Raw genomic sequence first — 16,184 nt, forward strand, 5'->3', positions numbered from 1 at the left:
GATCACAGGGATTATGTCATTGAACAAGCCGAGTGAACCCATATCCCCTCTGAAAGACTAACAGAGACAGCACCACAAAGCAAGTCTTAGGGAAGAGAGAGATACCCTTAGCTGAGACTACACTGCGCAATTGTGCTGCCACCTTACAAAGCCTTATGAAAATGTATGACACTCACCTTAGTCTCTCCTCTGTATTAAATCACAAGAGGACCCTCACAGGAAAAGCACTGCAGTTCAGTGAAGATCTGGAGGAAGACACTTTCAGCACCTTCTCAGTTATGCAATTTTCCTCCTTGCTCACGTGGAGAGAGGAGAGAGGAGCTGACTGCGGAGCGGTAAACTCTCTATAGTGCTGCTATTTCTCCCCTTGCCTTCTGGAGCACAGGCAGCAGGGGACGGAAAAAAAAGCGTGAGTTAGTGTGGCGAGGTTAGGTCACCGTGCGCACTTCTGAAAGCCAGGCAGAAAGCCTCTTCTCCTGCAGAGAAAACAACTCCCACACCATCTTCGCCCGCCCCCGTCAGTGAACTGAAATGAGTCATCAGCTCCCAGCCAATCGCTTCCCAGCTGGCAGGCTGATTAAAATCACAAGGGTTTTACACGGTATTCTGTATCTGTAGTTACTTTGCTGTAAAGAACAGAGAGTAGACCAAAAGACTGTAGGGGAAAGGAAAGCTCTGTGGATGGAGAGAAATTTGGTTTATGTACAGCATCTAGACTGTATATGTTGTGTCTGTAAATTTGTGATCCTCCCCAGAACTGAATTACTACTGCACTGTCAGCATCCCCCCTTCTGTACCAGCTGTTCGCAACTCAAAATTCACCATCATCTGGTGGCTTCAGTTCCAGAAATTCAATTGCTCAAAGTTTACAATACAATATTTACTGATTCATTAAAAAGATATATCTTTTTTGGACCCACTGATTTCCATTCCACTTAGACGTTTCATAATGTCACATTTCATCTTTGACATTCCTCCATTATACAGCAGCACCAGGTAATGACCGACATTGTCAAACAAGGTTTGACTTTAAGGGCCCTATTTTCCGGAATCAATGTCGAGTGGCGTATGGGACCAGTCAGTGGCCCGGCCCGTGGGCACACTGGGCATGGCTAGTGAATGTCAGTATTTTTTGCGACCAGAGGCAAAGAGTGCGCAGTTCAAGGCATGGGCACAGGTGGAAAATGGGCTGGATTGTGCTGAATATATTATTAGGGGAAGTGTTACCACTGGATTCATTCATAACCAATCAAATGACCTCTTTTCATTCCCTTTAGGAACTGTGTGTTTTGCGCAGGGCGTACTGCCAATTTCCATAGTCTACGACTGCAATGGACGACGAGGACAAGGATATTCTAATCACATTTCTCACAAGATGTTCTTTTGCAGAAGGTACAGAGTTCGGCTGTCACTTTTTTCAAAAAATGAGTTTGAACAAATCTCATAAATAAGAGAAATTCATTTGAATTTGTTTGAAATTTCTTTTCTTAAAACTTCTATCTGTGGCCTCTCTTCTGTTGAGCCATTTTTGTCTGTAAAATGTATTTTAAAGTTATCTTCTTGACCACGAGTGGTAATGCCATTCTGCGAATGTCAGTAATTTAAAATAAAGTAGATGGCAAGAACATTGCCATTTTATGCAGAAAAATACTGGAAACTGGACAATACAAATTCAAGCGGGTTATAATACAATATAATCTCCAACAGTAAGATACATTAGACTGCTCAATTATGTTGGTATGAACCTAATACATAGAGGAAGGTGTAATGATTATTACTTGTTCAACACAAATGCTAATTATTTCTTCATTTTTGTTTTATATTGATATTACATTTATTACATATGACATTTATCATGCCAACAAGACAAGATTGTTGCAAAATATTGCATTAATTGTCAATGTAAAATGTCAATGTTTGTAAATGCAGTCTATCCATAATTTGTGCCAGTACAGTCACTATCATTTTAACTACAGTCACTTACTGTAAAATGAAAAGATTGTTCAAGTTTTGTTTATTGTCATTTTTCTCATTACTGATGGTTGTAAGTAAAAGAATGAAATACAGTATCTCAGGGACCACAGTATAAGAACAGCCATAAACAATTAAAAACAGGAATGAATATTACAAAAAAGAAAAAAACACAATGAACAATAAATGCAAAGTACTATGCATTTTTTCTGCTTGTGGGATTTATATCAAAGTCAAATTGGACAGCATATGATCCACACAAAAAACCCCAAAATTAGCAATCCGCCATATGCTGGGCTGTAGACATGGTCTGAGCAGGCGGGGGGAGAGGGCCCAAATTTCAGACTAGGTGGATACCAAAATTGCAATGAGCTGCACAAAAATTGCAGTATGCTGTCTGATCTTGACTGAAACACCCCCAGCCAAATCACCAAATGGCTCAGGCGCTTCAAAATCCATGACAAAAATAACACTTCACCAGGGCGGCTCGCTCCACGCCAAGCACTGGTCAGAAAAAAAGAGCTCTTAGTCTTTCATATACTTTGTCTTTTTAGTGTATCATAGGCAAAATTATGAAATAGGCTGAAAAATGAGAAGCATATAACCAGCATAATGACTACTGTGAACAAAGCTAATCTTCAAATAGTGTCAAAGGAGTCGACAGACATTAATATCAAAAGTTATTAAGATAAAATTATTGTAAATGTCCTCTGTCATGTAGACACATGCAAATGCACAGTGAGACACTCATACAGACATACATATAGACAGGCACACACAAAAAGGCTAAAATATTTCAGAGGAATTATGTTGTCTGTCCTTACATGTCCTTTCAGCTAGCAGTGGAGAGCCAGTTTTACATAGTGGGCATGCTGTGGCCGTGGCGAGGACCAAAACCACTACTACATTCTTCCTCCATCCTCCTTCCTCACAAAGGCACTTTTAACCAAGTGAAGCGACCAACCTTATGGGCTCGCTGAAAGGGGAACTATATGAACATGGGAGAGCTGCATATTGGACCTGGGTTTCAGAGAGGGACCAGTTTGATCAAGCTGGCCTGTCCTCACCACCACAGTAATAACACTCAGTTTCATCTCCTCTCACAAAATGGCTTCCCATCCCTGGTCCTCGAAGGCGAAAAGATCTGCTGGGTACCATAACTCTGGTGCCGGCGAGCTGCAGGGTCTGATGGCTTTTATTCTCAGTTTGTTACCACTAAAACTATCAATTAAAGCTATTGATTACACTGGGGATTACACCCCAGTCCTGGAGATTGCATGCCAGTTTTCATTTCAACCTTAATTGCAATTCCTGAAGTATAAAGAGCAGTTAATTGTCCAAATGAGGGGCGGTTTACCCTGTTAATGCGTCTAATGTCAGAGACAGACATTGATGTTACAAAGAATGAATATCCCATATTAGTTTCATGACTTTTAATCAGTAAAATCAGTTAGTCAACTCATGCTTTACTTTTCAGTAATGAGGAAAATGATACCTTTGAAAGAGGTTACATTTTGTATTGATTCATTGCATTGATTTTGGCCTACAGCTGCTATCTGGGAACTCCTAAAATGCTGAAACTGACATTGAAACTAAACCAGTTGTAGAAACTGTACTGTGTTACAATAACTGTTTTAAACCCATGTTTTCAGTAATTCGAGGTTGAATGGAACAAAATCTAGAACAAGGATTGTCAGAGTTCAGAGTTAGGAACCCATGGATACAGTCAACCTCACCTGGGTTTCTTGGGTTTAACTATCTGTTTTTGGGTGTACACATAAACCAGCACACCTTGCAGACCAGCAACACAGCCTACTTGACTGTTATCAACTAAAATGTATGTCTCTTGGGAATATAAATTTTTCTTGGGAAGTGAATATTTGCATAGGAACCATCGTGCAAGTGATTAGCTTAATGCCAATCACATTCAATGTCAATGTACCACTTTTAGGTTTTAATATTTTTCAGGAAAGAGCCTAGTACTGTAAGGATTTAGTTGAAAATCAAATTCAGAGCCCAAGTTCTGTTTCATGAAGTAAAAAAAATGTTGTGAACTCACAGATTTCCTCAGGAGCTGCACAGGTGCCAGGGATGTGTTGCAGGTTATGTCATGATCCAGTCTTGCTCCTTTTCCAGGTGTCCTCAGAAAAGAAGCTAGAAAGTGGAGAGAGGAGGAAAAGTTTCCTCGCATCCCCGGAATTTGTTTGCCACATAGAAATATTTACTTTTAAATTAATACCATTGTATCTCAAAAAAGTACGTTGAAAGACATTTGATAGTATTTTACTTTCATACTCACTATCTGAAGAAATGTATGGCTACAGAGTAACTAAGTAAACCATTATTTACATTTTTTCTGAACATATACTTATATATTTATATAACATACAGGACTCCATCAAATACCATCAATCTGACTGGCCCTGCCAGGAGGCTAAAACTAGATCATGGTTGGATCTTCCAGCAGGACAATGATTCATAACCGATCTCCCAGTCTTCACAAAATGGTTAATTGACCACAGGATAAAGTTTCTGCAATGGCCATCCTAGGCCTCTGCCCTAAACCCCATTGAAAACGTGGGTGAGCTTAAGAGGAAGGATCTGACATTTTCTATGGTAGAATAGTCTCAGACCCCTTCATATGGGTTCTTCCACTTCATCAAGCATTATAAGAGTAGACTTGTCTGCCCTCTTGACAGAAGGATGGTGCACAAAGTACCAAATGAGGGTGCTAATAATTGTGACAATAATAATTTTGTGTTAAATGGTTTTTTCCACTGAGCATTAGTATTACAACAAAACTACCTATTTTTTTCAAATTGTTGAGCATAGAAAATCTTTAATAAACAATAGTGAATGTTATCCAAAAATGTTTTGCTCATATTAATTGAGGGTGCCAATAATTCTGGAGGGCACTGTATAGTGAGAACAAAATTGAACCAAGAATTGATCCCTCGAAGACAGCAGATACTATAACAAAACAAATTCAGCTACAGAGGCTTTTCTCTTAGACAGGTAAGGAGGACAAGCAGTCAGGGTCAGTTCCAGATATACCCAACCACTGTCTAAGCTCGTCTAGAAGGACACCATGAACAATAGTGCTAAACGCCACACTAATGTCCAGTAACAGCTGAATAGAGCATTCACTAGAATTGGAATGCATTGAGAAATCATACATGACCCTGAGGAGAGCAGTTTCAGTAGAATGCAGTTTTATAAAGGCAGAAATTTGTCATATACATTATTGTTTACAACATCTCTAATAGTTGTTTGCAGACACCTTTCTCGATGATTTTGGGAGAAGTACATGATAGTACACAATTGTATCTTGATTTCAGTGAGTGGCAATCTCTCATTAGTATAACAGGCATATGATATCTGCATTGTGACTTACATAACTAACAGCATGTACCCATTCTGCTGAGCAGAAAGGTCTGTGATAAGCTTGATTGCATGGAGACCATGGGAGTCATCTTGAAAGTTATGCAACCCACTGAATGGTGTGTGAGCATTGTCATTGTCCCAGAGGCAACGGGAAAGATCTGGATCTGTGTTGATCTTACCCACTTGGACAAATGGGTAAAGAGAGAGCAACAAATTCTGCCATCTATGGACCAGATGCACTGCTTTTGGAAGCGAATGTAGTCTCAAAACTAAATGCCTAGTCATGTTCCTGGCGAATAACATTGGCTCATGAATCGTCTCTGCTAATGACATTCATCACTCCCAACGGCAGATACTGTTTCAACAGCCTGCCTTTCAGAAGCTACTTGGCTAGCGGAACATTTCCAGTGGTGGATGTCCCAATGATGGAGAACCATGAAATGGTGCTCTGTCATGCTGATGACATTCTGGTGTTCGGCTAAGACCGATATGAACATGACAGTGCATACATGAAGCCCTTCAGAAACTGCGAGATGAAGGGTTAAAGTTCAGCAAAGACAACATGCTTTTTGTGGAGCACAAGATAACTGCAACTGTGGAAAAGTCAAAGCCATAATGCAAAAGCCTGAACCTGAGAGGGTAGCATATATGTACAGGCTGCTAACAATGGCTAACTACCAGGCAAAGCTAATTCCGGAGCTGACATTCACTACACTGCTAATAGAGTTACTCTGCAAGAGTACTGTTGGGCAGCAAGACAATTTGAGGTTTTTCAGGAGCTGAAGTCAAAACTTAGCTCTCCCACAGTGCTCCCTGAGAGCTGAAACAAGGGTTCCAGCGATTGCATCCTCATGTAGAATTGCGCTGTTCTCATGCAGAAACAAACAGATGAAACATGGAAACATTGGCCTGAAGCCAACGGTATGCCCAAAAAGGAGGTGTTCGCCATCTTCTGGGCATGTGAACACCTTTACTACTTACTTGGGTTGTATTTCATGAGTATTCTCATGACCGACCACAAGCCATTGTTGCTGCTGCTGGGTAGACTGGTCTAGACTGAAGGTAAATTAAATGCCTAGATGGGCTGAATGAACTGTTTTCATTAAGATAAGGGGTTACATTACATTATGTCTGGAGTCTGATTAAAAAATAGATTTATACAAAAGCTGTCTTGTACTATAATTCAAATCACTTGAAAGTCATTCTGGATAAGATAATCTTCCGAATTATGTAAATGTAATTGCCAACAGGTGGCATTGAGTAAAAAGGAAGACAAATGTTGAGACACCCATCCATCCATCCATCCATCCATTATCTATACCCACTTATCCTGAGCAGGGTCACAGGGGGTGCTGGAGCTTATCCAAGCATGCATTGAGCGAGTGGCAGGAATACACCCTGGACAGGCCGCTAATCTATCGCAGGGCACACACACCATTCACTCACACACTCATACTTATGGGCAATTTAGAGTATCCAATTAGCCTACCTGCATGTCTTTGTACTATGGGAGGAAACCCACGTGGACACGGGGAAAACATGCAAAGTCCAATATTGAGACAATATAATTTAATTTATCCTTTTAAAAAGGGTTACAATTCGAAATGTAATCAGTAAATCCCATCTGCTTTTGTGACACCCATCTGAGCCATTGTGTGTGTGCACCATTACATCAGCGAGAACAAAATGCACAGGATAGAATGTGGTGGTGCGAGCTGTACATGATCTTAAGATTTCGTTGGTTGTGCAGTCTGAGCCCAGCATAAGGCTGAATCATCTGGGGAGTATTTACCTTTATTTAGCAAGCAAATATGTGTGAAAAGTACATTTTTCTGTTAAATTAAGACATGCATGTTCTGTAATACAATGCATCAGGCTGGGTTCCATCCAAGCCATTTGTTTGTATGCACATAAATTCTGTTCTTCTGAAAGAATAATTTGTATGCCTCTGACCCCTCCATCTGATATTTTGACTGATATTTTGTTTGATTCCGATTCCCGTCTACCCATTCTGGTTTGTTTGCTGATTAGATCTTGTGTATGACCACTGACTCATTCCTTTTGTCTTTGATTCTTGCCTCTGGTTTGTTTGCCCCATGATTTTGTGTTTCTGACATTCGCTCTCGTATTCGATTCTTATTCTTGCCTAGCCCTCTGGCTTGTTTGCTGATTGGACTTTGTGTTCAACCATTTTTCCCTCTGTTCGCCATATAGTGCTCCAGGTAGTCAGTGTGTTCCCAGTTGGAATACAAATCCTTCCATTGGGACACAAGTTTGTTATTTTGCTTTGTTATTTTTCCTTTATTATTTTGAAGGTACTTTGTGTGGAGATGTAGCACTCCTTTGGAGGTACGCTATTCAGACTTTTGGTTTCAGACTATTGCTACTTACAGAGTAGTTCAGCATTCAAAGCTGCCCCTTGCCCAGTACCCTTTCCCTTACCCATTCCCCACTCACTTCCCTTATCACTCACCCTGCCACGGTTTGACCCTAGACCAGGTCGTGCGTGCTGGTTGGAAGCTGAGTGCAAAGTAGGCAAAGCCTCTCAATCAAGTAATATGAATGACTCAACTGAGAAAATGAATCATTACTCCTGATTCAGTAAAAAAATTTGAACGAATCATTCGCAAACTGCATCATCACAAATGTGCAATTGTGCCTGACATTGCTTACTGTATACACATTCGCTTATGCACATACCTGCGCTTAAATACGTTAATTCATTCACTCATTCAGTCACTCATTCACTCTCTCACATATACACTTAGACAGGGTACTTGCATGGACATTCCTAGTGCCATTTTAAAATGTCTTATTGCTATACTTGTATTAATTGTAACTTTGATGCTTTACTTATATAATTTTTATATACAATTTTTTAATTATTCTTTTTTTTCATTTTGTTATGTGATTATTGTCGCTTACGTATTGATTGAAGCCACCCTCTGATATTCAAATAATTTCCTTGTCTTCAAATTCATTACATTAAATTATTAATAGAACAAATTTAGTTTAACTGAATTATGAATACAATTAATAAAATTTTACCATTAATATCTGCAATTTTAATTAATAATTAAAATTACAAATATTACTGGTTGACCATTTGTGAGACTGATATAGAGAAACAGCTGCTGCCTCTTATCCAGCTCAGCTTGTTCAGCTTTCAAATTATCGTAAATAATTACTGTTTACTGTTTAAAATTACAGTTTTTTATTTGACAGGGGCAGTACACACTATATAAAGTTTGTGTATCATATCAAAATGTAAAACTTGATGAACTCATAAAAACCAAGATTACATATTTTTATTAAAGCCTTACAAAATAGAAATATGGAAATATAAATATAACCAAAAATGGGAGAGAAGTTATTGATACTGGTTTGATGTAGTTGTTCCACAGATACTGAAATGGTCTTGCACAACTACCTTTCAAATTCATGCGAATATGAGAGATAAAGTACTATAGAGAACCACTGCTGAAGCCATTTGTCCTCAGTGGATTTCAGTGTCAAGCCGGTAATAGGTCCTTACAGCTTAGACAGTAGAAAGTCATGATGATTACAAACCTCAGTGCTTCACTTTAAGAATTTCTTTTCTTCTCAGATTTTCATTATCTCAGAAGTAAATGTGACAACGGCAGACAGGCAGACTCTCTCTCCCACATAAAAATGCACGTAGCTGAGAACAAAAATTGTTTCTGTCATACCCCCGTTCCAGAGTAAGTCTAGGCAGTCAATAGGGGTGATGAAGGCATCGCCAATATTCTCAGAATACACTGGGGCCAGCTGACATTCATGACCTAACTCTGTTTGTGGTCACCATTCAACGCGAGAACTGCTGTGGCTGAACCAGTGCAGCCAGGCTGAATGGGAGCTTGTGGGACATTTCAGGCATTGGCTTCCTCATTCAGAGAGCCGATGAAAGCCTATGGAGAGACTTTGCCATCACAAAATGAAGCAACGTACCTGTTTTTCACAGGGCCTGCTGAGCTACCTAACCAAGAGCAGCCAAGTGTGAAAGCTAAAGAACCTGCAGCATTACTGTGATCTACAGCTCCTCAGGGTCATAACAATAAAATCCAAGAAATATAAGATGATCCTTGTTTGTAGAAGTCCAGAGCTAAATAGCTTCTTGGCTGAAAAAGATGATGTAGATTTGTGCCTTATCTGCAACTTCATTTCTGTAAAAGTAAATTAATGCGGCAAAACGTTCAGTGTAAAATCCACTTTGGGCTCTGTTTTCCAAAATCAATGTCACACTGCGCATGGTGTGCTGGGCGTGGCTTGTGATTGTTGGTATTGTTGTGATTGTAAGGTTTTTAAACTTCAGGTGCAGGACAGTCAAAGAAAATCTTGGAAACTCTATGAAATAGGAAAATCATAGAAAGTTATCTACACATATGGTGTGCATAATGTGAATCTGTTTTATCTTGAGATAAGCATGTTTACTACTGTAAGTGGTTCTCCAATGATACACCTTACAGTAGTTTAATGGGTTTCAACAGCAATCCTGTCAGGCAGGATTCAAGGAAGATCTGTTTCAGTCTTAACTCCTCCATACTTTTTCTGACAACGTGCGCACGATCCTGTGGTTTAAGGACTGGAAGACAGAAAGTGTTGAGACAGAAGATTGGGCCTGCAATTGAGTCACTGCCAAGGCTGGGATTTTTCATCCTCCTACTCTGCAGATGGCATTGCTTTAGGAGAGTCGGAGCGGACAGAGCGGTGCAGATTAAGTGATCCGCGATCAGGACCCCAACCATTTAGCAGCAGTGGCTTCACCCATCACCACCTCCACCGCCTCAGAGTGCACGCCCTTCTCACACGGGGGACTAACGCTGCTGGCCTATCACAGCCATTCACTGTGCTACATAGAACGTCTTTGCTCTCATGTATACAGTAACATCAGAATAAGATTATTGTCCTGGCAAGCATGATGATACAAAGGCACTAAGACTATCTGCCCTGTCCATCACAGAGCTGGTACTCATGAACTGTCAGCAAGTTCAGCACCGGCCAAATGCATCCCAATAAAACAATCTTTTGAAGTCACTGAAGTCTCCACTAGCAGCCATGCTAGCCGTAATTATAGGCTACCAGGCCTGTCCAGCTTGTTCATACATTATAGTATGCATCGTATGCAAGGATGTTATTCGCTGAATTAATGGATGAGTGCTTCGTTCACTGTAGCACATAAGGGATCTTATGCACAGCAATGACAGGCATGCCAAATGTATTCAGTTTTCATACAATAGAGGTATTCTCTGGAAAAATCAATGTAATTAATGTAATTATTATTGTAATGGGGAAGCCCTAAGATATAGATAGCAGAGTTTTTAGCTGCGACCACAGCTCTATAGCTCTGTCTGTCGGTTGGTCCGCAAAAAGTATCCCACCCCATAGCGGTCACAGTTCTCCCCCCGGCTGAAATTTGGCATGGACGTTGGTCATGACCGCAGGTAGAGCTGAGTAACTTTCAAGGGCGATTGACCAAGAGGGGGCGTTGCAATGGGCGTGGCCTATCACAAAAAGGTGCATAACTCCCAAATGGATTCACAGATTTTGTGGATAGGTTGGTCATGAGCCAAAGAAGAGGTCACGTGTTTGTGTGAGGGTGTGTGCATGGATGCATACACACATGGATGCATGCGCGTGTGCGGTCGCAGCTATTGCGGATTCGCACTTGTTTCTCTTTCACTCCGCCCCACTGCACAGAAGATGGTGCATTCCTGTTTGATGGGATTGATTCATATGGGATACATATGAAGCAGTGACTGATGCATTTGCTTCTGCAGCGATTTGCACATTTACATTGAATGCCGAGATCACCCACATGAGGTGAGAATTAAACATCTCAAAGATTGCCGATTCTTAAGGTGAGAAATGCATTTGAGCTAGATCACCCCATATGTGTTGACAGCTGTCACAATGAGTAGCAGGAATCCATGGCAGTGATAATATTCAGATTTTTAATCATCTGGTCCCAGAAGCTAATCAGACTAATTCTGCTCATTCAGCATGCTCATCAAAGAAGCAATACAGGGATCCATCCCCAGTGACCCATTAAAAACCAATTCCTCTCTGAGGGTCCAAACCAATCTCAAGCCGAGAAGGCAGAACTTAACAGCTGAAATAGGAACTTCGACAAAACACTCCTCCCTGCTATTAGTCCAACGACAGGCCCCGCCCAGTCTCCCCAGTGTTGATCCTTTCTCCCTGGGTCCATTCTCACAGATGATTATGGAAAATTCATTTTTCATTTATGCTAATATACTTGTGCATGCGCATGCATAATGTGAAGGAAATCAGAGATGTTTTTAATAAGCCTGATGGTCCTCATGTAAAAATGTGGAGGAGCCTGTTTGGTCCAGTACTTTAAACAAGTGTATGACTTATTTGGCAACACAGAGGATAGTATGAATTTAACTAAACAAGGCCACCATTCTGGGAGACATGTTTATGAAGCTGCTGCAAACTAAAACAAAAGAAGGAAAGTCACATCCCCTTGAGTCATTTTATTGTAGGAAAGGGCATCCTGATAGTCTGTTCACAGGATGGGAAGCATGGCTCTGACAGCAAACATGTGAACTTCATGAATTTGGTGTCATCTGTTCCACAATGCTAACACAGTGAGAGGTACATCATCTCAAATTTGGATTTCTAGTATTTTTGCTAGTATTGCCAACTGTCTCATATAAGGCAGGGCATTCTGTATCTCAGGACAGGAATGCCCCTTGTCCCTCAGCTCCCTATATCCTAAAAATGTTACTGCCATTGAATTATCATGACACAAATTGAAAAACTAACAGCAGACAGGTGATCGAAAAACCAGACTGCTAGGTGGGGCCATTGTGAATTTGATGACTACCCAAAATGAGTCCAAGGCTAACCGATCTAGTAATCTGGTGGGTGCCGATCTTGCTGATGTACTATCCAGGCTTTAGAGGTCAATTCTATTGTGGCCATTTCATGAAACCCACAAACAAGTACAGAGAGGAAATATGTATTGCATTTGGGAAAATTGGTTTTGTTCAGTAAACAAAAAAAAAAAAAACTTTGGCTAAACCTCAAATTCCTTTTTCTTTAATTACATTTCTCTTCATAGTTTTCACAGCTCCCCACAATAACAAATACATAAATAAATAAATAAATAAATGGATGAGGACAAAGATCCAGAGAGGATGACGAATGTACTGGTGGGCTGGAGTGCTGCTCAGCTTGTTCTTCAGACTCATTCCTTTTCCTGTTTTCTCATTCTGAAAGCCCAGCTCAGCCCCCACAACACCTGTTTTAGCAATAGAGAGGGTCCAAGGGGACGGCACACCAAACCGTTTTGGGCAAGAAAGAGAGAGGCAGACAGAACAAGAGAAAGGTAGTCATCTTTCTATTTTTTTAAGTCTATTCTCCCCTGGAAATGCAGCTGTGTACAGACATCCCAGCATGCCTTCTGAGGGCTGGAAGGGGGAGAAACAGTGGCAGCCTGACCTGCGTGTACGAGCTCAGTACGCGGCCTATACGTCCGACTGAACGAATCAGAAAGAGGGAGAGACAAAAAACAGCCCAAACGATCAATGTCATCTGGGTATCCTGACTGTTGCCCCCCCCGCCCCCCCCCCCCCCACGCCCCGCCCTTCCGTGAGATATTGTACATGTGCACTCCAACATTTTCTGTAGTAGCGCTCACAAGGACAGGTTTTCAGATAAGAGGGAACCTCCCTGTAGCTCAGTAGCTGTTATCGGAGTGATGGGTTCAGAATGAGTTGTTGTGAATGTAAATTAGACCACTGAAAGAGGGACCTCGGGCTCATCTGAAATGATGGGCATATTCTACCATTCCAGCAGTTAATGCTGAGCCTGCCCACAGAGGTTCAGTGTGAGTAGGACCCTGAGAGCACTTGGGAGCCTGTATCTCCAGGTGAAATTCTGCTCTCTCCTGTACAAATTTAATAAATTAATAAATAATACCACACAGAATGTAATCAGAATATTATGATATATCAAAATACAAAGCACACCAACTAACTTACAAATATATTAATTGTATTTAGGTGAAAATATGTAACTATATGTAATCTATCAAGCTACAGGTAGTGAACAAAAACTGAGAAATGAAAGACAAATACTGGACATCCAAATTATTATTGCAAGCATTGTCTGAAAAAAGAGACCTCATTGGCTGACATAAGCAGACATAGTTTATGCTGCATCACTATGTGTGTGACTGATAAATATTGTAGCCTATATACCGGAGGTTAAAATGGAATGAAGCAGTAGTGTGATGCACTGAAGTCAGTGAAATTATGCTTTTAACTAAAAAGAACAGGAAAAAAGCTTGACCTGGTAAAGCTTGCTTCAAAATAATCTGCAAGCCTTCCACTTTGCTCCGGCTGAAAATAGAAGCTGATTGAACTGAAGCAGCCAATCCTGATTCTGCAGCAGTACAAACGGCAGAAAGGGAACAAATGCAAATTACTATAATAACATATAAAAAAGATCTCCAAAGTCTATGACCTTTGAAGGGACTCATAATTCTTTTCTTTCTTTTTTTGCGATGGGCACAGTTTCTGCTGAAATTTTTTTTCCAGCTGCCGGTCCTGCAGTTTACCGTACAAATTGTCCAGCAATCATCACAAATTGCAAGGCTCAGAACACAACAACTTTGTCCCTTTGATTTTGGGGAAGTACAATAGACTGATGCTTATAACTGTGAAAAATTATTCGGATTCATTCTTTCATGTCCTCTCACCATACATTTTTGATTCCACAATGTACATGTGGATGTGATTTCGCAACAAAATATTTCAGTAAGCGCATACTGTATATCCTGGATCGGAATTGCTGTAGGTCTAATTAGGCACTATGTCAAATTACTGGGAAATATGCGCAGTGATATTGTAAGCATTAACCAAAAAGTCTTCACAATCTGTCATTGCTGAGATCAACAGGAGTGGTCAGCAGAGGACATGTATGTGGGAAAACTAACAAAATGGAAACACAAACCATTAAACCAATAGCATTTCTAATTGCAATTCATTTCTTACAGAAAGGAAAATGTAGACTTCCATGGTTTAAAAGGTTAAAGTATACCGCATGGCAAATTTCATTGAACAGCACGTGGTAGATGTGGCATATTTTAGCTCCTTATGCTGTGATTCAAGCTAAAAATTGGCATTTAATGCATATTAACGGACCAGCTATTTGAACACCAGAGAAAAGCTTGAGCTTCATGTAGGCCTATACAACAAACCTATTCTTATTAATTACAATAACAATTTAAGCTTCAAACAGATTCAACTGGAAATAGCCTACTCCATTTCAACCTAGTATGTCCCACAATTCATATATTTAAGTTTAACTTGACTCCATGTTTTGTACCCACATCATCTTGTCCTCCTAAGAGAATGCAGTCTTCCAAACTTCGTATGTCTGATGATGGGAAGCAGGGCAGCCCAGATGTCCCTCTCCCCAGCGGCTTCCCGTGACTCATCCTGGGGCTAGGCGATCCCTGGCCAACTGGGAGATATAACCCCTCCAGTGTGTCCTAGCCTAGGTCTGCCACTGGGTCCCCTCTCGGCTGGCCGTTCCCAGTACACCTTCAAAGGGGGGCGTCCAGGGGGCATCTTTATCAGATGCCTGAACCAGCACAACTGGCTCCTCTCAATGCAGAGGAGCAGCAGCTCCACTCTGAGGTCCTGCCAGATGGCTGAGCTTCTCACCCTGTCAAGGAAAGTAAACCCCACCACCCTTCAGAGAAACCTCATTTTGGCTGCTTGTATTCACAATCTCACTCTTTCTGTTGCTACCCATAGCTTGTAACCACAAGTGAGAGTAGGAACAGAGATCAACGGGTAAATCAAGAGTTCTGCCTTTTGGCTCCACTTCTTTTTCATCACCATACAATACAATGCCCACATTTCGGCAGTCACTGCAACAACACAGCAGACAATCTCCCAATCCCTTTTACTCTCACTAGTGAATAAGGCCCTGAGATACTTAAACTCCACCACCAGGGGCAGTTGTTTCCCCCTCACCTGAAGAGGACAAGCTATCTTTCACACTCCTGTGCAGCCACAGTATCAGCTGGCTCCTGTGCAACCCCAGTCAGCTCCTGTGCAGGACACATACACAAAGGAAAGGCTTACCCTAGCATTAGCATTGAAGCTATTGGATTAATAGCTGTAGCTCAGGTTGAAGACACGGGCTAGAGTAGTCCCTACCAAATATATCTGAAATGTGAAATATATATCTACAGAAGTTTACATAAGGATTATTATGGTATATGTTCACCACAAACATGATATTACCCATATCCTATGTGGGTTAACATGTTCCTAAATTCTGCTGAGACCAAATAAAATGCATGTTGTCAACAGTCATTAAACCCAGGCACAAGTGTTTAGACTACATAAATGATGAGAATCAATTGGCTGATTGCCTTGTTCTCGTCATTATGTATTGTAATGTTCTTATACTATTGATATACCCTTGCTTCAGTAAAAACTTGCTTCAGATTCTGAAGCAAATGGTTTCTTGCTTTCAAATTATCACGACTGCAGGTGCAATGTTCTCAAATATTTTTTGTCTGTATGCCGTGACCGTATGAAAATGTTAGATAGCTCCAGATTGATTTAGCTCTTGAACCTATGGTCAGTTTCCCACCTTCATTAATCATGCCTGACGTTCAATTTCTCCGGGCAAATCAAAGCATTCACATTCTGAGGCTAATTAGATGAGGCCCCAAGCCTGCTCTATAGTCCAGCTGAACCTGTCCACCCTGGGTTCTGAGATCCGGCCCACAGCCTGCTCACTGACTGTGGTAAAATGAC

General features: G+C 40.9%; 1 protein-coding gene across 2 annotated transcripts in view; it reads right to left on the reverse strand.

Annotated features, from left to right (window-relative positions):
* Window positions 1-501, reverse strand: part of LOC118207898 (prickle-like protein 2) — a 51,450-nt gene extending 50,949 nt beyond the window's left edge. The window contains exon 1 of one of the 2 annotated variants that reach the window (XM_035382077.1): window positions 177-501. The gene's annotated coding sequence lies outside the window, so the exon portion shown is untranslated. The remainder of the gene's footprint in view (window positions 1-176) is intronic. The other variant, XM_035382079.1, reaches the window with a different exon arrangement.
* Window positions 502-16,184: the final 15,683 nt, after the last annotated feature.

The sequence above is a fragment of the Anguilla anguilla genome, chromosome 11 (genome assembly GCF_013347855.1).
Source record: "Anguilla anguilla isolate fAngAng1 chromosome 11, fAngAng1.pri, whole genome shotgun sequence".
Taxonomy (NCBI): domain Eukaryota; kingdom Metazoa; phylum Chordata; class Actinopteri; order Anguilliformes; family Anguillidae; genus Anguilla; species Anguilla anguilla.